The sequence below is a fragment of the Ambystoma mexicanum genome, chromosome 5p (genome assembly GCF_040938575.1).
Source record: "Ambystoma mexicanum isolate Mex_15411 chromosome 5p, UKY_AmexF1_1, whole genome shotgun sequence".
Classification (NCBI taxonomy): domain Eukaryota; kingdom Metazoa; phylum Chordata; class Amphibia; order Caudata; family Ambystomatidae; genus Ambystoma; species Ambystoma mexicanum.
The window spans coordinates 348,966,528-348,989,576 of record NC_090930.1 but is presented as its reverse complement, the minus strand read 5'-3'; positions in this window follow the sequence as shown (position 1 = coordinate 348,989,576).

Below are 23,049 nucleotides of genomic sequence, written 5' to 3'. Positions count from 1 at the left end.
GGGGATGTGAGGTCATCTTCCCACTCCCTGACCAGGTCTAGGATGATATGGGGTGGAAACCTATACCTGCCGTAGACCTGGTCATCAGGCATCCCAAAAAGGCTTGTCCGTGGTGCGAAAATGAGTGCCCTGGCTATTCTCCTCCTCCTGTGGTGTCCCACGATCAGTGCAGCGACAAATGGGGCATTTATCGTAGCTGTATATACGCGTTTGTTGTTTGCGCGCACTTTTATGCTGTGCGCTGGGACGGCTCCGCCTGCCTTCGTGTGGGCGGACGCGTTGACGCCTGTGCACGTCTTTTGCCGTGCACGGGTTTCCCGTATTCGGATACGGTCCGAGTGTCATCGCGTGTGATCGGAGGGTTGTGAGCGTACACACAATTGGCCTGGGTACGTGTGTTTCGGGGTGCGCGGGAAGTTCCACACGCGATTAGCCTGGGTACGGGTGTTCCGGGGTGCCGGGAACTTTCACACGCGATTGGTGGAAATCCACGTGTGTTTTGTCATTACGTGCAATGAGGGAAACACCTGCGCGCGTCACGTCACAGACGCGCTCACGCGCTAAGGGCCTTTGGTCCAATGAAATCGCATATGCGTGCTGCCGTGCATACGCGCTAAGGGCCTTTCCTCGTATTACACGCGGACGTGCAGTTTTCCACGCGCGCTTACGCGCATGGGCCCTTTTCACGTATTACATGCGGACGTGCAGTTTTTCACGCGCGCTGAAATGCCCATGCACGTCTGTCACGTCACAGGGGCGCTTGCGCTTGAGGGGCCTTCTGTCCAATGAAAATGCGTATGCGTGCAGACGCGCTTACGCGCTAAGGGTCTTTCCTCGAATTACACGCTGACGTGCAGATTTTTCACGTGCCAAATCACTCTGTATCAAGCTGGCCACGCGTAAGCACACGGAAGACCACGTTCCTGCCCAGAAGGCCGAACTACTGCCCCCCAGAGCCCCGAGCACGCTCCCACCTGCCATCTGCTGCTGCCTGACTGCCTGCTGCCCACGTGCCCTGCCATTTGCTGCCTGCACATCAGCCAGGGGTGCTGTTGCTGTGACCACCCCTGCTGGAACCGAAGACTCCCGACTGGGATTCCATCGCTCCACAGCCCAGCCCTAGGACCCAGTTGCCCACCCACTCCTGCCTCTGGGGTTGTCATGTCGGGGCAAACACCATCTGTGACCACTGACAACCCCCGGCCAGAGAGGCAGAGGGGCACCAGCTTCAGTGGCACTGAAGTTGGTGTCCTGGTGGAGCAAGTCCTGGGGCAGTATGATGCCCTCTTCGGAAGTTCCCGTGCCGACAAGGAAGGACGGACTCGGATCTGGACTGACATTGTGACTGCCATCAACGCGGAGGGGGTGGCAGTCTGTGACTTACCCTGAACAATGCCCGGCGCCTCTTGAAGGCCGCGGATGCCAAGGGGCGCCGGGGCCACTTGTCGGAAGAACAGATGAGGGTCCTGGAACGCATATCCCCAGCGCTCCATGTCCAGGTCCTTCCTTGAGAAGCAGACCCATCTGGAGTCGAGCGGTGAGTGTACATGCATCCTGATTGTGAGCAGTGCGTGTGGTGATTATTCAGTAGTGTGCAGGTTGCACATCTGTTTGTATGGGGTCGAGTATGGGTGGAGGTGTACAGGGCCGTGGGGCTGACACATGCGAGGGCTGTAATGTGTGAGACATGGATGGTGCTTGTGTGTGTAGGCTTGCATGCCAAATGCAGTTGTGTGGGCACACATGTTTGGATGAATGTGTATGTGAGTAGACATGTCCGTGATGTCACGCATGTATGTTGTTTTTGGCTGCATGTATCAGCACTGTGTACATGTGCATGTGTGTGTATTTGACAAGGGTGCAATAGTGATGCACCATGGATGCATGTGACAGCGGTATGTGGAAGCCTGATTGGCAGATGTGACATGGATGCCCGTCTGAACACGGCGACACTTGGCAGAGGTGTACACATGCATGCAAGTGTGGTGGTATGTGTACATGTGTGGTGCACTTCCTGTGTTGCATGTGATGTCTGGCTCACCTTTGGCTGCTCATGCTGTTGTTTGTGTATGAATGGTGGTGGCAGTTGCGATATGGCTGTGGTATGGCGCATGTGTGCAAGTTGTAATGACATGTGTGTTGGGGATTGTGATGACATGTCTGAGGTTTGCCAATGCCACTCATGTACAACTGTCATGTGTGTATGTGTCCATTGTACAGTGCCCTGATGCCTGTGTTTTGTTTCTCCCTGTCTGCAGCGTCAACTGATGAAGAGGGCGGAGAAGTTGCTGTGGAGCACAGTGGCGGGGATCACACCGCCAGCCGGAGATGCAAGGACCGGCTCCCCTCCCATGTTGTCATCGCGTCGGGGAGTGAGGAGTCCGGTGCCGTGTCCCAGGCCGTAGCTGCCGGGGGGAGGACCAAGAGGCGGAGTTTGGAGTTGGACTCCTCGGCAGCAGAAGGGGCAGCTGGGACCCCACAGGGCCCAACAGGGGAAGATGGCACGGAGTCATCCAGGTTGGTGGGGGGTTTGGTGGAGGAGGAGGCCGTGCAAGCACCAGAGACGGGGTCTGGAGGTGGGGATCCCACTGGTGCTAGTGGTGCAGTGCAGGACCAGGGACAGGAGGCAGCACAGGCCGCCGCAGAGGTGCCTGTGTGCAGTCCTGTCCCTGATCCTCTCCCTGCATCATCTTGCACCAGCAGGGATGCCTACGTCCTCACATCAACTGGCCTTCCTCTGCCTGCGGATGTGGCTATCCAGGTCCAGGTTGAGCCTGTCCTGGCTGGTGTGGCGTTGCGTCAACGGGCCATGCGAGGTGACCTGCAGTCTTTTCATGAAGAGACTGCACGTCATCTCGAATGGCTCGTTGACCACGTCAGCCTGCTGGGACAGGTCACCCAGGCTGGATTCCTCCATCTGATGGGGCTTGCTACGACCCCCTCCTCAACTGGACCCCCTACGCGCCAGTCGTCCTCTGTTCCATCTTCCCACCCATCAGTCACGTGGGTCACCTGTGGAGCTGCCTCTGACGGTGCGGCCAGGCTGGTGGAGGAGGCATCCCTGCCACAGTCGGGAGTCGGACGTCCAGCAGGGGTGGCCACATCTACGACAGCACCCCAGCCGGCGGAGGATGTGCAGGCAGCAGGAGGCAGTGCACGGGCAGAGGCACAGCAGCAGCAGCAACGTGGTGGGAGCCATGAAGGCTCGGGGCCTTCAACATCGCAGGGGCAGGCATCGGCCGGAGGGCAGGAGGACCCAGGACAGAGAGTGTCTTCCGTGTGGCAGCGGTTGGGCCACGCCATAGATGCGGAACGGCAGCGGGCGGAAGAGGCACGGCTCACAATGGTCAGGGTGGAGAACTCCATGCGGAGGGCCCTGAGGCGGGCCGAGTGCCTCGAGGCAATCCGCAGGGGTTTGGAGGTGGAGACGTCGACGGCCCTGCGGATCCTTGGGGCCATGGAGGAGGACCGCCTCCGGGACATTGAGGAGGAGTTTGATGATGCCCTGGCCCGGGGCATCCACAAGTGAGCCGTGAAACTAGCCCGCTGCCCTTGTACATAGTTATGTAGGTAGTGTTAGGTTTCATTTTTGTTTTTATTTTATTTGGATCTTTCGGACATTGGCCACATTTTTGTATATAGTTTTTTTTATTAGTTAGTGTAGTTAGATAGGTTTCCTTTATTTTGTTGGGATAATGGACCCTGGCTTGTTCCCATGTACATAGTTCACAGTTGGATTGTATTTTTATTTCACTTTTTAACCATGGAGCAATGGCTTTCTTTTTTATTTCCCATTGGATTTTGTTTTGTGGACATTGACTTTGGACAACATTACTTTGGAATTTTATTTTTGGTTTTGCTTTTTTTAACGGACATGCTTCTTTTCATTTTTGGACATTCACATTTCTGTTTCTTCATTTTTTATTCTATGTATGTTTCCTTTAATACATATTTTTTTGGTGAACTTCAATGTGTGGTATCTCATTTGTTTCATGCATTTCATGATATGTGTTTTGAGATTCACTGACACCCATTGGGTGTATGTGAGGGAAATGTGTTTGTTTCGGAACTTGCAATTGTTGTTCTGTGATGTAATTGCAAATTATGAGTTTGTGGATGCAATACTCGGGTGGGTGTTTTGCATTTGGAGGCTAGCCATAGGGACCAGGGATCTAGATTGTGATGACATGTTGGCTGGGGAACATGAGTTGCACATGGGTGGGGGCCTGCTGGGGGGTGGGGGTGGTGGGGAACATGAGTTGGACATGGGTGGGGGCCTGCTGGCAGGTGCCCCACAGTGCTGGGGGTGGGGGTGGTGGGAGACATGAGTTGGACATGGGTGGGGGCCTGCTGGCAGGTGCCCCACAGTGCTGGGGGGTGGGGGTGGTGGGAGACATGGGTGGGGGCCTGGTGGAGGCTGCCCGTGGTGACTGGGGGGGTGGGGGTGGTGGTCGACATGGGTGGGGGCCTGGTGGAGGCTGCCCCGGCACTGCTGGGGGGTGGGGGTGGTGGGAGACATGGGTGGGGGCCTGGTGGAGGCTGCCCCTGGTGGCTGGGGGGTGGGGGTGCTGGGAGACATGGGTGGGGGCCTGCTGGCAGGTGCCCCACAGTGCTGGGGGTGGGGGTGCTGGGAGACATGGGTGGGGGCCTGGTGGTGGGTGCCCCTGCACTGCTGGGGGGTGGGGGTGGTGGGGAACATGAGTTGGACATGGGTGGGGGCCTGCTGGCAGGTGCCCAACAGTGCTGGGGGGTGGGAGACATGCGTTGGACATGGGAGGGGGCCTGCTGGGGGGTGGGGGTGGTGGGGAACATGAGTTGGACATGGGTGGGGGCCTGCTGGCAGGTTCCCCACAGTGCTGGGGGGTGGGGGTGGTGGGGAACATGAGTTGGACATGGGTGGGGCCTGCTGGCAGGTGCCCCACAGTGCTGGGGGTGGTGGGAGACATGAGTTGGACATGGGTGGGGGCCTGCTGGCAGGTGCCCCACAGTGCTGGTGGGTGGGGGTGGTGGGGAACATGAGTTGGACATGGGTGGGGGCCTGCTGGCAGGTGCCCCACAGTGCTGGGGGTGGGGGTGCTGGGAGACATGGGTGGGGGCTTGGTGGAGGCTGCCCCTGGTGGCTGGGGGGTGGGAGTGGTGGTCGACATGGGTGGGGGCCTGGTGGAGGCTGCCCCTGCACTGCTGGGGGTGGGGGTGGTGGGAGACATGGGTGGGGGCCTGGTGGAGGCTGCCCCTGGTGACTGTGGGGGTGGGGGTGGTGGTCGACATGGGTGGGGGCCTGGTGGAGGCTGCCCCTGCACTGCTGGGCGGTGGGGGTGGTGGGAGACATGAGTTGGACATGGGTGGGGGCCTGCTGGCAGGTGTCCCACAGTGCTGGGGGTGGGGGTGGTGGGAGACATGAGTTGGACATGGGTGGGGGCCTGCTGGCAGGTGCCCCACAGTGCTGGGGGGTGGGGGTGGTGGGGAACATGAGTTGGACATGGGTGGGGGCCTGCTGGCAGGTGCCCCACAGTGCTGGGGGGTGGGGGTGCTGGGAGACATGGGTGGGGGCCTGGTGGAGGCTGCCCCTGCACTGCTGGGGGGTGGGGTGCTGGGAGACGTGGGTGGGGGCCTGGGAGCGGGTGCCCCACAGTGCTGGGGGGGTGGGGGTGGTGGGAGACATGGGTGGGGGTCTGGTGGAGGCTGCCCCTGGTGGCTGGGGGGTGGGGGTGCTGGGAGACATGGGTGGGGGCCTGGTGGTGGGTGCCCCTGCACTGCTGGGGGGTGGGGGTGGTGGGAGACATGGGTGGGGGCCTGGTGGAGGCTGCCCCTGGTGGCTGGGGGGTGGGGGTGGTGGGAGACATGGGTGGGGGCCTGGTGGTGGGTGCCCCTGGTGGCTGGGGATGCATGGGGACATGCGTTGGTGGGCAGTAGTGCAAGTTGACATGTGGGTTGGCTGGTGGGCATGGCCATGGTGGATGGGGTGCCTGCAGGACATGTGCTGGGTAGGCCCCTGTGGTGTGAGCCACCTGCAGGGGTCGTGGAGGGTGTAGAGGGAACACCTGGGAGGACCCACACATGCAATTCACGTGTGCTGCTCCCGGCGCACCCCTGTAATAGACGTACCCTGATGAGATCGCGTGTGGAACTTCCCGCGCACCCCTGGAATACACGTACCCCGCTCAATCGCGTGTGTAACTTCCCGCGCAGCCCTGAAATACACGTACCCCGCTCAATCGCGTGTGTAACTTCCCGTGCGCCCCCGAGATACACGTACCCCGCTCAATTGCGTGTGTGACTTCCCGCGCGCCCTCGAAATACATGTACCCCGCTCAATCGCGTGTGTAACTTCCCGCGCACCCCCGAAATACACGTACCCCGCTCAATCGCGTGTGTGACTTCCCGTGCGCCCCCGAAATACACGTACCCCGCTCAAACGCGTGTGTAACTTCCCGCGCACCCCCGAAATACACGTACCCGCTCAATCACGTGTGTAACTTCCCGCGCGCCCCAAAATACACTATCCCGCTCGCACAGGCCCAATTGCTGTATGTTGCCACTTTTGTGATGCGCTGGGACTCTACCGCCTGCCTTCGTGTGGCGGACGTGTTTCAGCTTGTGCGTGTCTTTGGCTGTGCGTGGCTTTGCCCTATTCGATTCCATGAATACGTGTGGTTCGAATGCGTGTGGGCGTTCCGTCTGCTTCCCTGCAGTACATCCCCAGTTACGCCCTTATTTTCGCGCGTTGTTCCCGATGCCGCGCGTTACGCCCCGTGTCCCGCCCACTTTCTGGTGTATGCGCCGAGGTTGTGCACTTTCACTGTGCGCGTCGCGCACGCCTTTAGGGATTTTGCAGTGACTTGTGCGCCATGCACGGGTGTGTCGCACATCCCGAGGTGTACACGCGCAGGGACTTCCATGAATCCTGTTTTTTTCTGCTTGCGCCTGCTTGCGCGGAGATTTTATGCGCACGTTTGTTCCATGAATCGGCCCCATAGTGTTTTTGGAATAAGACGACAATTGGACTACTGTGCTGGAATGGTGAAATTCACTATAAACTCACAGGAAGATCCACAAGAATTTCTAATGTACTTACTACAAGTACTGGAAAACAAAAACATACCTATAAATGAAATGTTTCAGATTTCATACATGTGGAAACATACATGCACTCTCTGCAACAATGTGACACAAGAAGAAATCCCCAATGAGCGCTTCATATATATATCAATACCAAATTGTGAATCCATTCCATTTCAGCAACTTGTACAAAATGCAAACCATGGTAGATTATGCTCTACCTGCAATTCAGATATTCGCTCCACGTTAGTAATACAAACACATAGTAAATACGTAATACTAATGCTTCTACGTTACAATGCAGATGGTACCAAAAACAACTGCAAGCTGACTGGATTCACACATGGTCAAATATCACTTGGTAAGAAAACCTTCACAACAATAGGTATAATCTACCACGCAGAAGCCACAACCAATTCAGGTCACTACACTGCATATATAAAAAAGAAATGTGGATGGTTTGAATGTAATCATAGTACCATTACTCTAAAGCAGAGATTACCAGCAAATCTTTCAAATGCTTATTTAATGTTCTTAAAACCAAAATGTATTAACTAAACTGTACTTAAACCTTAAATAAACTTGTAGTAAATAAATATAAACTGTTAGAATATTCCAACAGGTATCTAACTGCCCAACGATTCTACAACAACTAATCTGATAAATGAATACCACTAAATTAGAGCAAAAAATAGATAGTTAGAATACACCAACTGGTATCTAACCAACCCAAAATTTTACAATATCCAAACAGATAAATCAATACCACTAAAATATATTAAAAAAAAATAGACAGTTAAAATACGCCAACTGGTATCTAACTGCTCCAAAATTTTACAACAAACAAATGAATGATATGTAACTGCTCCAAAAATCTGCAACAAGCCAATATATAGAGCATTAGCCAGAAACAACAAGTGAACACTGAAAACAAACAAACAAATAGACTATAGCATAACAAAAAAAGTTTTTTTTAATCCAACATGGATTTTATTTCTCCCACAGACCCAATGATTTTAGCAACAAACACAGAAACTGAGCAAATTGCACAGTACAATGGTTTGTAATGTACTAAATATGTTATAAGTCATTACACAATACCAATACTAACATGATCTTAAGTTTTATCACAGATATGAACAAGAAATACATGTACTCCAGTTAATAAACAGTAAGTATATTATAATAAGTACAACCATCGCAGAATACCACACCCATAGTGGCATATAACCTTGTTCCTTATATATTTGTTTTTGGATTTCACAGTTATAAGCCACTATGAGTGTGATATGATGCGGTGGTTGGGGCCAGGGCATAGAGTCTTGGGTGCATGGCCATATGGCCATGCACCCAAGACTCTATGCCCTGGCCCCAACCACCGCAGCATATCACACCCATAAAGTCAAACATTTTAACTGTGCCTTATGGGAACTTTTAATGTCCGCGGACATAATGAGTGTTCTTAGAACACTTTCAACTTGCCAGCGAACAATACGGACAGCGTCCTCAGGACACCCCCATTTTGTTTATTTACGAACATTTCAGAACACCGCAAGTGTTCTTAGAACAGTTTCAGCTTGCTTGCGAACAACACAGACAGCGTCCTCAGAACGCACACTTTTCGTTTATTTACGGACATTTCAGGACCCTGCGAGTATTCTTAGAACACTTTCAGCTTGAAAGCGAACAATACGGACAGTGTCCTCAGGACACCCAGATTTTGTTTATTTACGAACATTTAGCGGACACCAAGAGTGTTCTTCGAACACTTTCAACTTGCCAGCGAACAATACGGACAGCATCCTCAGGACACCCCCATTTTGTTTATTTATGAACATTTCAGGACACCGCAAGTGTTCTTAGAACACTTTCAAGTTGCCAGTGAACAATACGGACAGCGTCCTCAGGACACCCCCATTTTGTTTATTTATGAACATTTCAGGACATCGCAAGTGTTCGTAGAACACTTTCAACTTGCCAGAGAGCAATAAGGACAGCGTCCTCAGGACACCCCCATTTTGTTTATTTACAAACATTTCAGGACACCGCAAGTTTTCTTAGAACACTTTCAACTTGCCAGCGAACAATACGGACAGCGTCCTCAGTACACCCCCATTTTGTTTATTTACGAACATTTCAGGACACCGCAAGTGTTCTTAGAACACTATCAACTTATCTACGAACAAAACGGACAGGCATACCATTCTCAGGACACCCCCATTTTATTTATTTACAAACATTTCAGGACACCGCGTTCTCAAAACTTGCCAGCGAACAATACGGACAGCGTCCTCAGGACACCCCCATTTTGTTTATTTACGAACATTTCAGGACAACGCGAATGTTCTTAGAACACTTTCAACTTACCAGCGAACAATACGGACAGCGTCCTCAGGACACCCCCATTTTGTTTATTTACGAACATTTCAGGACACCGCGTGTGTTCTTAGAACACTTTCAACTTGCCAGCGAACAATACGGATAGCGTCCTCAGGACACCTCCATTTTGTTTATTTACAAACATTTCTGGACACCGCAAGTGTTCTTAGAACACTTTCAAGTTGCCAGCGAGCAATACGGACTGCGTCCTCGGGACACCCCATTTTGTTTAATTACGAAAATTTCAGGACACCACAAGTGTTCTTAGAACACTATCAACTTATCTACGAACAAAACGGACAGGCATACCGTTCTCAGGACACCCCCATTTTATTTATTTATGAACATTTCAGTACACCGCGTTCTCAAACCTTGCCAGCAAACAATACGGACAGCGTCCTCAGGACACCCCCATTTTGCGAATTTACAAACATTTCAGGACACTGCGAGGACTCTTAGAACACTTTCAGCTTGCCAGCGAACAATACGGACAGCGTCCTCAGGATGCCCCCATTTTGTTTATTTACCAACATTTCAGTACACCGCGAGTGTCCTTAGAACACTTTCAACTTACCAGCGAACAATACGGACAGCGTCCTCAGGATGCCCCCATTTTGTTTATTTACAAACATTTCAGTACACCGTGAGTGTTCTTAGAACACTTTCAACTTGCCCGTGAACACTACGGAGAGAGTCCTCAGGAAACCCCCATTTTGTTTATTTACGAACATTTCAGGACACTGCAAGTGTTCTTAGAACACTTTCAACTTGCCAGCGAACAATACGGACAGCATCCTCAGGACACCCCCATTTTATTTATTTACGAACATTTCAGGATACCGCGTTCTCAAAACTTGCCAGCGAACAATACGGACAGCGTCCTCAGGACACCACCATTTTGTTTATTTACGAACTTTTCAGAACACCGCAAGTACTCTTAGAATACTTTCAGCTTGCCAGCGAACAATACGGACAGCGTCCTCAGGACACCCCCATTTTGTTTATTTACAACATTTCAGGACACCGCGAGTGTTCTTAGAACACTTTCAACTTGCCAGCTAACAATACGGACAGCGTCCTCAGGACACCCCCATTTTGTTTATTTACGAACATTTCAGGACACCGCAAGTGTTCTTAGAACACTATCAACTTATCTACGAACAAAATGGACAGGCATATCGTTCTCAGGACACCCCCATTTTGTTTATTTATGAACATTTCAGGACACCGCAAGTGTTCTTAGAACACTTTCAAGTTGCCAGCGAGCAATACGGACTGCGTCCTCAGACACCCCATTTTGTTTAATTACGAACATTTCAGGACACTGCAAGTGTTCTTAGAACACTATCAACTTATGTACGAACAAAACGGACAGGCATACCGTTCTCAGGACACCCCCATTTTATTTATTTATGAACATTTCAGGACACCGTGTTCTCAAAACCTGCCAGCAAACAATACGGACAGCGTCCTCAGGACACCCCCATTTTGCGAATTTACGAACATTTCAGGACACCGCGAGTGTTCTGAGAACACTTTCAAGTTGCCAGCAAACAATAGGGACAGCGTCCTCAGGACACCCCCATTTTGTGTATTTATGAACATTTCAGGGCACCGCGAGTGTTCTTAGAACACTATCAACTTATCTACGAACAAAACGGACAGGCATACCGTTCTCAGGACACACCCATGTTATTTATTTACGAACATTTCAGGACAATGCGGTCTCAAAACTTGCCAGCAAACAATACGGACAGCGTCCTCTGGACACCCCCATTTTGTTTATTTACCAACATTTCAGAACACCGCGAGTACTCTTAGAACACTTTCAGCTTGCCAGCGAATAATACGGACAGCGTCGTCAGGACACCCCCATTTTGTTTATTTATGAACATTTCAGGACCCCGCGAGTGTTCGTAGAATACTTTCAACTTGCCAGCAAACAATACGGAGAGCGTCCTCAGGACACCCCCATTTTCTTTATTTACGAACATTTCAGGACACCGCAAGTGTTCTTAGAACATTTTCAACTTACTAGCGAACAATACGGACAGCGTCCTCAGGACACACCCATTTTGTTTATTTACGAACATTTCACTACACCGCGAGTGTTCGTAGAATACTTTCAAGTGGCAAGCACACAATACGGACTGCGTCCTCAGGACACCACCATTTTCTTTATTTACGAACATTTCAGGACACCGCGAGTGTTCTTAGAACACTTTCAACTTGCCAGCGAAAAATACGGACAGCGTCCTCAGGACACCTCCATTTTGTTTATTTACGAACATTTCCGGACACCGCAAGTGTTCTTAGAACACTTTCAAGTTGCCAGTGAGCAATACGGACTGCGTCCTCGGGACACCCCATTTTGTTTAATTACGAACATTTCAGGACACCGCAAGTGTTCTTAGAACACTATCAACTTATCTACGAACAAAACGGACAGGCATACCGTTCTCAGGACACCCCCATTTTATTTATTCATGAACATTTCAGTACACCGCGTTCTCAAAACTTGCCAGCAAACAATACGGACAGCGTCCTCAGGACACCCCCATTTTGCGAATTTACGAACATTTCAGGACACCGCGAGTGTTCTTAGAACACTTTCAACTTACCAGCGAACAATACGGACAGCGTCCTCAGGATGCCCCCATTTTGTTTATTTACCAACATTTCAGTACACCGCGAGTGTTCTTAGAACACTTTCAACTTACCAGCGAACAATACGGACAGCGTCCTCAGGATTCCCCCATTTTGTTTATTTACGAACATTTCAGTACACCGCGAGTGTTCTTAGAACACTTTCAACTTGCCCGCGAACACTACGGACAGAGTCCTCAGGACACCCCCATTTTGTTTATTTACAAACATTTCAGCACACCACGTTCTCAAAACTTGCCAGAGAACAATACGGACAGCGTCCTCAGGACACCCCCATTTTGTTTATTTACGAACTATTCAGAACACCGCAAGTACTCTTAGAATACTTTCAGCTTGCCAGCGAAAAATACGGACAGCGTCCTCAGGACACCCCCATTTTGTTTATTTACGAACATTTCAGGACACTGCGAGTGTTCTTAGAACACTATCAACTTATCTACGAACAAAATGGACAGGCATACCGTTCTCAGGACACCCCCCTTTTGTTTATTTATGAACATTTCAGGACACCGCGAGTGTTCGTAGAATACTTTCAAGTTGCCAGCAAACAATATGGACAGCGTCCTCAGGACACCCCCATTTTCTTTATTTATGAACATTTCAGGACACAGCGAGTGTTCTTAGAAGTCTTTCAACTTGCCAGCGAACAATACGGACAGCGTCCTCAAGACACCTCCATTTTGTTTATTTACGAACAATTCCGGACACCGCAAGTGTTCTTAGAACACTTTCAAGTTGCCAGCGAGCAATACGGACTGCGTCCTCAGGACACCCCATTTTGTTTAATTACGAACCTTTCAGGACACCGCAAGTGTTCTTAGAACACTATCAACTTATCTACGAACAAAACGGACAGGCATACCGTTCTCAGGACACCCCCATTTTATTTATTTATGAACATTTCAGGACACCGCGTTCTCAAAACTTGCCAGCAAACAATACGGACAGCGTCCACAGGACACCCCCATTTTGCGAATTTTTGAACATTTCAGGACACTGCGAGTGTTCTTAGAACACTTTCAAGTTGCCAGCAAACAATACGGACAGCGTCCTCAGGACACCCCCATTTTGTGTATTTATGAACATTTCAGGGCACCGCGAGTGTTCTTAGAACACTATCAACTTATCTACGAACAAAACGGACAGGCATACCGTTCTCAGGACACACCCATTTTATTTATTTACGAACATAGAACATATCAGGACAATGCGTTCTCAAAACTTGCCAGCAAACAATACGGACAGCGTCCTCAGGACACCCCCATTTTGATTATTTACCAACATTTCAGGACACCGCAAGTGTTCTTAGAACACTTTCAACTTGCCAGCGAACAATACGGACAGAGTCCTCAGGACACCTCCATTTTGTTTATTTACGAACATTTCCGGACACCGCAAGTGTTCTTAGAACACTTTCAAGTTGCCAGCGAGCAATACGGACTGCGTCCTCGGGACACCCCATTTTGTTTAATTACGAACATTTCAGGACACCGCAAGTGTTCTTAGAACACTATCAACTTATCTACGAACAAAACGGACAGGCATACCGTTCTCAGGACACCCCCATTTTATTTATTTATGAACATTTCAGTACACCGCGTTCTCCAAACTTGCCAGCAAACAATACGGACAGCGTCCTCAGGACACCCCCATTTTGCGAATTTACGAACATTTCAGGACACCGCGAGTGTTCTTAGAACACTTTCAACTTAGCAGCGAACAATACAGACAGTGTCCTCAGGATGCCCCCATTTTGTTTATTTACCAACATTTCAGTACACCGCGAGTGTTCTTAGAACACTTTCAACTTACCAGCGAACAATACGGACAGCGTCCTCAGGATGCCCCCATTTTGTTTATTTACGAACATTTCAGTACACCGCGAGTGTTCTTAGAACACTTTCAACTTGCCTGCGAACACTACGGACAGAGTCCTCAGGACACCCCCATTTTGTTTATTTACGAACATTTCAGGGTACCGCAAGTGTTCTTAGAACACTTTCAACTTGCCAGCGAACAATACGGACAGCATCCTCAGGACACCCCCATTTTATTTATTTACAAACATTTCAGCACACCACGTTCTCAAAACTTGCCAGCGAACAATACGGACAGCGTCCTCAGGACACCCCCATTTTGTTTATTTACGAACTTTTCAGAACACCGCAAGTACTCTTAGAATACTTTCAGCTTGCCAGCGAACAATACGGACAGCGTCCTCAGGACACCCCCATTTTGTTTATTTACGAACATTTCAGGACACTGCGAGTGTTCTTAGAACACTATCAACTTATCTACGAACAAAATGGACAGGCATACCGTTCTCAGGACACCCCCCTTTTGTTTATTTATGAACATTTCAGGACACCGCGAGTGTTCGTAGAATACTTTCAAGTTGCCAGCAAACAATATGGACAGCGTCCTCAGGACACCCCCATTTTCTTTATTTATGAACATTTTAGGACACAGCGAGTGTTCTTAGAAGTCTTTCAACTTGCCAGCGAACAATACGGACAGCGTCCTCAAGACACCTCCATTTTGTTTATTTACAAACAATTCCGGACACCGCAAGTGTTCTTAGAACACTTTCAAGTTGCCAGCGAGCAATACGGACTGCGTCCTCAGGACACCCCATTTTGTTTAATTACGAACCTTTCAGGACACCGCAAGTGTTCTTAGAACACTATCAACTTATCTACGAACAAAACGGACAGGCATACCGTTCTCAGGACACCCCCATTTTATTTATTTATGAACATTTCAGGACACCGCGTTCTCAAAACTTGCCAGCAAACAATACGGACAGCGTCCACAGGACACCCCCATTTTGCGAATTTTTGAACATTTCAGGACACTGCGAGTGTTCTTAGAACACTTTCAAGTTGCCAGCAAACAATACGGACAGCGTCCTCAGGACACCCCCATTTTGTGTATTTATGAACATTTCAGGGCACCGCGAGTGTTCTTAGAACACTATCAACTTATCTACGAACAAAACGGACAGGCATACCGTTCTCAGGACACACCCATTTTATTTATTTACGAACATAGAACATATCAGGACAATGCGTTCTCAAAACTTGCCAGCAAACAATACGGACAGCGTCCTCAGGACACCCCCATTTTGTTTATTTACCAACATTTCAGGACACCGCAAGTGTTCTTAGAACACTTTCAACTTGCCAGCGAACAATACGGACAGCGTCCTCAGGACACCTCCATTTTGTTTATTTACGAACATTTCCGGACACCGCAAGTGTTCTTAGAACACTTTCAAGTTGCCAGCGAGCAATACGGACTGCGTCCTCGGGACACCCCATTTTGTTTAATTACGAACATTTCAGGACACCGCAAGTGTTCTTAGAACACTATCAACTTATCTACGAACAAAACGGACAGGCATACCGTTCTCAGGACACCCCCATTTTATTTATTTATGAACATTTCAGTACACCGCGTTCTCCAAACTTGCCAGCAAACAATACGGACAGCGTCCTCAGGACACCCCCATTTTGCGAATTTACGAACATTTCAGGACACCGCGAGTGTTCTTAGAACACTTTCAACTTACCAGCGAACAATACAGACAGTGTCCTCAGGATGCCCCCATTTTGTTTATTTACCAACATTTCAGTACACCGCGAGTGTTCTTAGAACACTTTCAACTTACCAGCGAACAATACGGACAGCGTCCTCAGGATGCCCCCATTTTGTTTATTTACGAACATTTCAGTACACCGCGAGTGTTCTTAGAACACTTTCAACTTGCCCGCGAACACTACGGACAGAGTCCTCAGGACACCCCCATTTTGTTTATTTACGAACATTTCAGGACACCGCAAGTGTTCTTAGAACACTTTCAACTTGCCAGCGAACAATACGGACAGCATCCTCAGGACACCCCCATTTTATTTATTTACAAACATTTCAGCACACCACGTTCTCAAAACTTGCCAGCGAACAATACGGACAGCGTCCTCAGGACACCCCCATTTTGTTTATTTACAAACTTTTCAGAACACCGCAAGTACTCTTAGAATACTTTCAGCTTGCCAGCGAACAATACGGACAGCGTCCTCAGGACACCCCCATTTTGTTTATTTACAAACATTTCAGGACACCGCGAGTGTTCTTAGAACACTTTCAACTTGCCAGCTAACAATATGGACAGCGTCCTCAGGACACCCCCATTTTGTTTATTTACGAACATTTCAGGATACTGCGAGTGTTCTTAGAACACTATCAACTTATCTACGAACAAAATGGACAGGGATACCGTTCTCAGGACACCCCCATTTTGTTTATTTATGAACATTTCAGGACACCGCGAGTGTTCGTAGAATACTTTCAAGTTGCCAGCAAACAATACGGACAGCGTCCTCAGGACACCCCCATTTTCTTTATTTATGAACATTTCAGGACACAGCCAGTGTTCTTAGAAGTCTTTCAAGTTGCCAGCAAACAATACGGACTGCGTCCTCAGGACACCACCATTTTCTTTATTTACGAACAATTCCGGACACCGCAAGTGTTCTTAGAACACTTTCAAGTTGCCAGCGAGCCATACGGACTGCGTCCTCAGGACACCCCATTTTGTTTAATTACGAACATTTCAGGACACCGCAAGTGTTCTTAGAACACTATCAATTTATTTACGAACAAAACGGACAGGCATACCATTCTCAGGACACCCCCATTTTATTTATTTATGAACATTTCAGGACACCGTGTTCTCAAAACCTGCCAGCAAACAATACGGACAGCGTCCTCAGGACACCCCCATTTTGCGAATTTACGAACATTTCAGGACACTGCGAGTGTTCTTAGAACACTTTCAAGTTGTCAGCAAACAATAGGGACAGCGTCCTCAGGACACCCCCATTTTGTGTATTTATGAACATTTCAGGGCACCGCGAGTGTTCTTAGAACACTATCAACTTATCTACGAACAAAACGGACAGGCATACCGTTCTCAGGACACACCCATTTTATTTATTTACGAACATTTCAGGACAATGCGTTCTCAAAACTTGCCAGCAAACAATACGGACAGCGTCCTCAGAACACCCCCATTTTGTTTATTTACCAACATTTCAGAACACTGCGAGTACTCTTAGAACACTTTCAGCTTGCCAGCGAATAATACGGACAGTGTCGTCAGGACACCCCCATTTTGTTTATTTATGAACATTTCAGGACCCCGCGAGTGTTCGTAGAATACTTTCAAGTGGCAAGCACACAATACGGACTGCGTCCTCAGGACACCACCATTTTCTTTATTTACGAACATTTCAGGACACCGCGAGTGTTCTTAGAACACTTTCAACTTGCCAGCGAAAAATACGGACAGCGTCCTCAGGACACCTCCATTTTGTTTATTTACGAACATTTCCGGACACCGCAAGTGTTCTTAGAACACTTTCAAGTTGCCAGTGAGCAATACGGACTGCGCCCTCGGGACACCCCATTTTGTTTAATTACGAACATTTCAGGACACCGCAAGTGTTCTTAGAACACTATCAACTTATCTACGAACAAAACAGACAGGCATACCGTTCTCAGGACACCCCCATTTTATTTATTCATGAACATTTCAGTACACCGCGTTCTCAAAACTTGCCAGCAAACAATACGGACAGCGTCCTCAGGTCACCCCCATTTTGCGAATTTACGAACATTTCAGGACACCGCGAGTGTTCTTAGAACACTTTCAACTTACCAGCGAACAATACGGACAGCGTCCTCAGGATGCCCCCATTTTGTTTATTTACCAACATTTCAGTACACCGCGAGTGTTCTTAGAACACTTTCAACTTACCAGCGAACAATACGGACAGCGTCCTCAGGATGCCCCCATTTTGTTTATTTACGAACATTTCAGTACACCGCGAGTGTTCTTAGAACACTTTCAACTTGCCCGCGAACACTACGGACAGAGTCCTCAGGACACCCCCATTTTGTTTATTTACAAACATTTCAGCACACCACGTTCTCAAAACTTGTCAGAGAACAATACGGACAGCGTCCTCAGGACACCCCCATTTTGTTTATTTACGAACTATTCAGAACACCGCAAGTACTCTTAGAATACTTTCAGCTTGCCAGCGAACAATACGGACAGCGTCCTCAGGACACCCCCATTTTGTTTATTTACGAACATTTCAGGACACTGCAAGTGTTCTTAGAACACTATCAACTTATCTACGAACAAAATGGACAGGCATACCGTTCTCAGGACACCCCCCTTTTGTTTATTTATGAACATTTCAGGACACCGCGAGTGTTCGTAGAATACTTTCAAGTTGCCAGCAAACAATACGGACAGCGTCCTCAGGACACCCCCATTTTCTTTATTTATGAACATTTCAGGACACAGCGAGTGTTCTTAGAACACTTTCAAGTTGCCAGCGAGCAATACGGACAGCGTCCTCAGGACACCTCCATTTTGTTTATTTACGAACATTTCCGGACACCGCAAGTGTTCTTAGAACACTTTCAAGTTGCCAGCGAGCAATACGGACTGCGTCCTCGGGACACCCCATTTTGTTTAATTACGAACATTTCAGGACACCGCAAGTGTTCTTAGAACACTATCAACTTATCTACGAACAAAACGGACAGGCATACCGTTCTCAGGACACCCCCATTTTATTTATTTAGTAACATATCAGGACAATGCGTTCTCAAAACTTGCCAGCAAACAATACGGACAGCGTCCTCAGGACACCCCCATTTTGTTTATTTACCAACATTTCAGGACACCGCAAGTGTTCTTAGAACACTTTCAACTTGCCAGCGAACAATACGGACAGCGTCCTCAGGACACCTCCATTTTGTTTATTTACGAACATTTCCGGACACCGCAAGTGTTCTTAGAACACTTTCAAGTTGCCAGCGAGCAATACGGACTGCGTCCTCGGGACACCCCATTTTGTTTAATTACGAACATTTCAGGACACCGCAAGTGTTCTTAGAACACTATCAACTTATCTACGAACAAAACGGACAGGCATACCGTTCTCAGGACACCCCCATTTTATTTATTTATGAACATTTCAGTACACCGCGTTCTCCAAACTTGCCAGCAAACAATACGGACAGCGTCCTCAGGACACCCCCATTTTGCGAATTTACGAATATTTCAGGACACCGCGAGTGTTCTTAGAACACTTTCAACTTACCAGCGAACAATACAGACAGTGTCCTCAGGATGCCCCCATTTTGTTTATTTACCAACATTTCAGTACACCGCGAGTGTTCTTAGAACACTTTCAACTTACCAGCGAACAATACGGACAGCGTCCTCAGGATGCCCCCATTTTGTTTATTTACGAACATTTCAGTACACCGCGAGTGTTCTTAGAACACTTTCAACTTGCCCGCGAACACTACGGACAGAGTCCTCAGGACACCCCCATTTTGTTTATTTACGAACATTTCAGGACACCGCAAGTGTTCTTAGAACACTTTCAACTTGCCAGCGAACAATACGGACAGCATCCTCAGGACACCCCCATTTTATTTATTTACAAACATTTCAGCACACCACGTTCTCAAAACTTGCCAGCGAACACTACGGACAGCGTCCTCAGGACACCCCCATTTTGTTTATTTACAAACATTTCAGGACACCGCGAGTGTTCTTAGAACACTTTCAACTTGCCAGCTAACAATATGGACAGCGTCCTCAGGACACCCACATTCTGTTTATTTACGAACATTTCAGGATACTGCGAGTGTTCTTAGAACACTATCAACTTATCTACGAACAAAATGGACAGGGACACCGTTCTCAGGACCCCCATATTTTGTTTATTTATGAACATTTCAGGACACTGCGAGTGTTCGTAGAATACTTTCAAGTTGCCAGCAAACAATACGGACAGCGTCCTCAGGACACCCCCATTTTCTTTATTTATGAACATTTCAGGACACAGCGAGTGTTCTTAGAAGTCTTTCAAGTTGCCAGCAAACAATAAGGACTGCGTCCTCAGGACACCACCATTTTCTTTATTTACGAACAATTCCGGACACCGCAAGTGTTCTTAGAACACTTTCAAGTTGCCAGCGAGCAATACGGACTGCGTCCTCAGGACACCCCGTTTTGTTTAATTACGAACATTTCAGGACACCGCAAGTGTTCTTAAAACACTATCAACTTATCTACGAACAAAACGGACAGGCATACCATTCTCAGGACACCCCCATTTTATTTATTTATGAACATTTCAGGACACCGTGTTCTCAAAACCTGCCAGCAAACAATACGGACAGCGTCCTCAGGACACCCCCATTTTGCGAATTTACGAACATTTCAGACCACCGCGAGTGTTCTTAGAACACTTTCAAGTTGTCAGCAAACAATAGGGACAGCGTCCTCAGGACACCCCCATTTTGTGTATTTATGAACATTTCAGGGCACCGCGAGTGTTCTTAGAACACTATCAACTTATCTACGAACAAAACGGACAGGCATACCGCTCTCAGGACACACCCATTTTATTTATTTACGAACATTTCAGGACAATGCGTTCTCAAAACTTGCCAGCAAACAATACGGACAGCGTCCTCAGGACACCCCCATTTTGTTTATTTACCAACATTTCAGAACACTGCGAGTACTCTTAGAACACTTTCAGCTTGCCAGCGAATAATACGGACAGCGTCGTCAGGACACCCCCATTTTGTTTATTTATGAACATTTCAGGACCCCGCGAGTGTTCGTAGAATACTTTCAACTTGCCAGCAAACAATACGGACAGCGTCCTCAGGACACCCCCATTTTCTTTATTTACGAACATTTCAGGACACCGCAAGTGTTCTTAGAACATTTTCAACTTACTAGCGAACAATACGGACAGCGTCCTCAAGACACACCCATTTTGTTTATTTACGAACATTTCACTACACCGCGAGTGTTCGTAGAATACTTTCAAGTGGCAAGCACACAATACGGACTGCGTCCTCAGGACACCACCATTTTCTTTATTTACGAACATTTCAGGACACCGCGAGTGTTCTTAGAACACTTTCAACTTGCCAGCGAAAAATATGGACAGCGTCCTCAGGACACCTCCATTTTGTTTATTTACGAACATTTCCGGACACCGCAAGTGTTCTTAGAACACTTTCAAGTTGCCAGCGAGCAATACGGACTGCGTCCTCGGGACACCCCATTTTGTTTATTTACGAACATTTCAGGACACTGCAAGTGTTCTTAGAACACTATCAACTTATCTACGAACAAAATGGACAGGCATACCGTTCTCAGGACACCCCCCTTTTGTTTATTTATGAACATTTCAGGACACCGCGAGTGTTCGTAGAATACTTTCAAGTTGCCAGCAAACAATACGGACAGCGTCCTCAGGACACCCCCATTTTCTTTATTTATGAACATTTCAGGACACAGCGAGTGTTCTTAGAACACTTTCAAGTTGCCAGCGAGCAATACGGACAGCGTCCTCAGGACACCTCCATTTTGTTTATTTACGAACATTTCCGGACACCGCAAGTGTTCTTAGAACACTTTCAAGTTGCCAGCGAGCAATACGGACTGCGTCCTCGGGACACCCCATTTTGTTTAATTACGAACATTTCAGGACACCGCAAGTGTTCTTAGAACACTATCAACTTATCTACGAACAAAACGGACAGGCATACCGTTCTCAGGACACCCCCATTTTATTTATTTAGTAACATATCAGGACAATGCGTTCTCAAAACTTGCCAGCAAACAATACGGACAGCGTCCTCAGGACACCCCCATTTTGTTTATTTACCAACATTTCAGGACACCGCAAGTGTTCTTAGAACACTTTCAACTTGCCAGCGAACAATACGGACAGCGTCCTCAGGACACCTCCATTTTGTTTATTTACGAACATTTCCGGACACCGCAAGTGTTCTCAGAACACTTTCAAGTTGCCAGCGAGCAATACGGACTGCGTCCTCGGGACACCCCATTTTGTTTAATTACGAACATTTCAGGACACCGCAAGTGTTCTTAGAACACTATCAACTTATCTACGAACAAAACGGACAGGCATACCGTTCTCAGGACACCCCCATTTTATTTATTTATGAACATTTCAGTACACCGCGTTCTCCAAACTTGCCAGCAAACAATACGGACAGCGTCCTCAGGACACCCCCATTTTGCGAATTTACGAATATTTCAGGACACCGCGAGTGTTCTTAGAACACTTTCAACTTACCAGCGAACAATACAGACAGTGTCCTCAGGATGCCCCCATTTTGTTTATTTACCAACATTTCAGTACACCGCGAGTGTTCTTAGAACACTTTCAACTTACCAGCGAACAATACGGACAGCGTCCTCAGGATGCCCCCATTTTGTTTATTTACGAACATTTCAGTACACCGCGAGTGTTCTTAGAACACTTTCAACTTGCCCGCGAACACTACGGACAGAGTCCTCAGGACACCCCCATTTTGTTTATTTACGAACATTTCAGGACACCGCAAGTGTTCTTAGAACACTTTCAACTTGCCAGCGAACAATACGGACAGCATCCTCAGGACACCCCCATTTTATTTATTTACAAACATTTCAGCACACCACGTTCTCAAAACTTGCCAGCGAACACTACGGACAGCGTCCTCAGGACACCCCCATTTTGTTTATTTACAAACATTTCAGGACACCGCGAGTGTTCTTAGAACACTTTCAACTTGCCAGCTAACAATATGGACAGCGTCCTCAGGACACCCACATTCTGTTTATTTACGAACATTTCAGGATACTGCGAGTGTTCTTAGAACACTATCAACTTATCTACGAACAAAATGGACAGGGACACCGTTCTCAGGACCCCCATATTTTGTTTATTTATGAACATTTCAGGACACTGCGAGTGTTCGTAGAATACTTTCAAGTTGCCAGCAAACAATACGGACAGCGTCCTCAGGACACCCCCATTT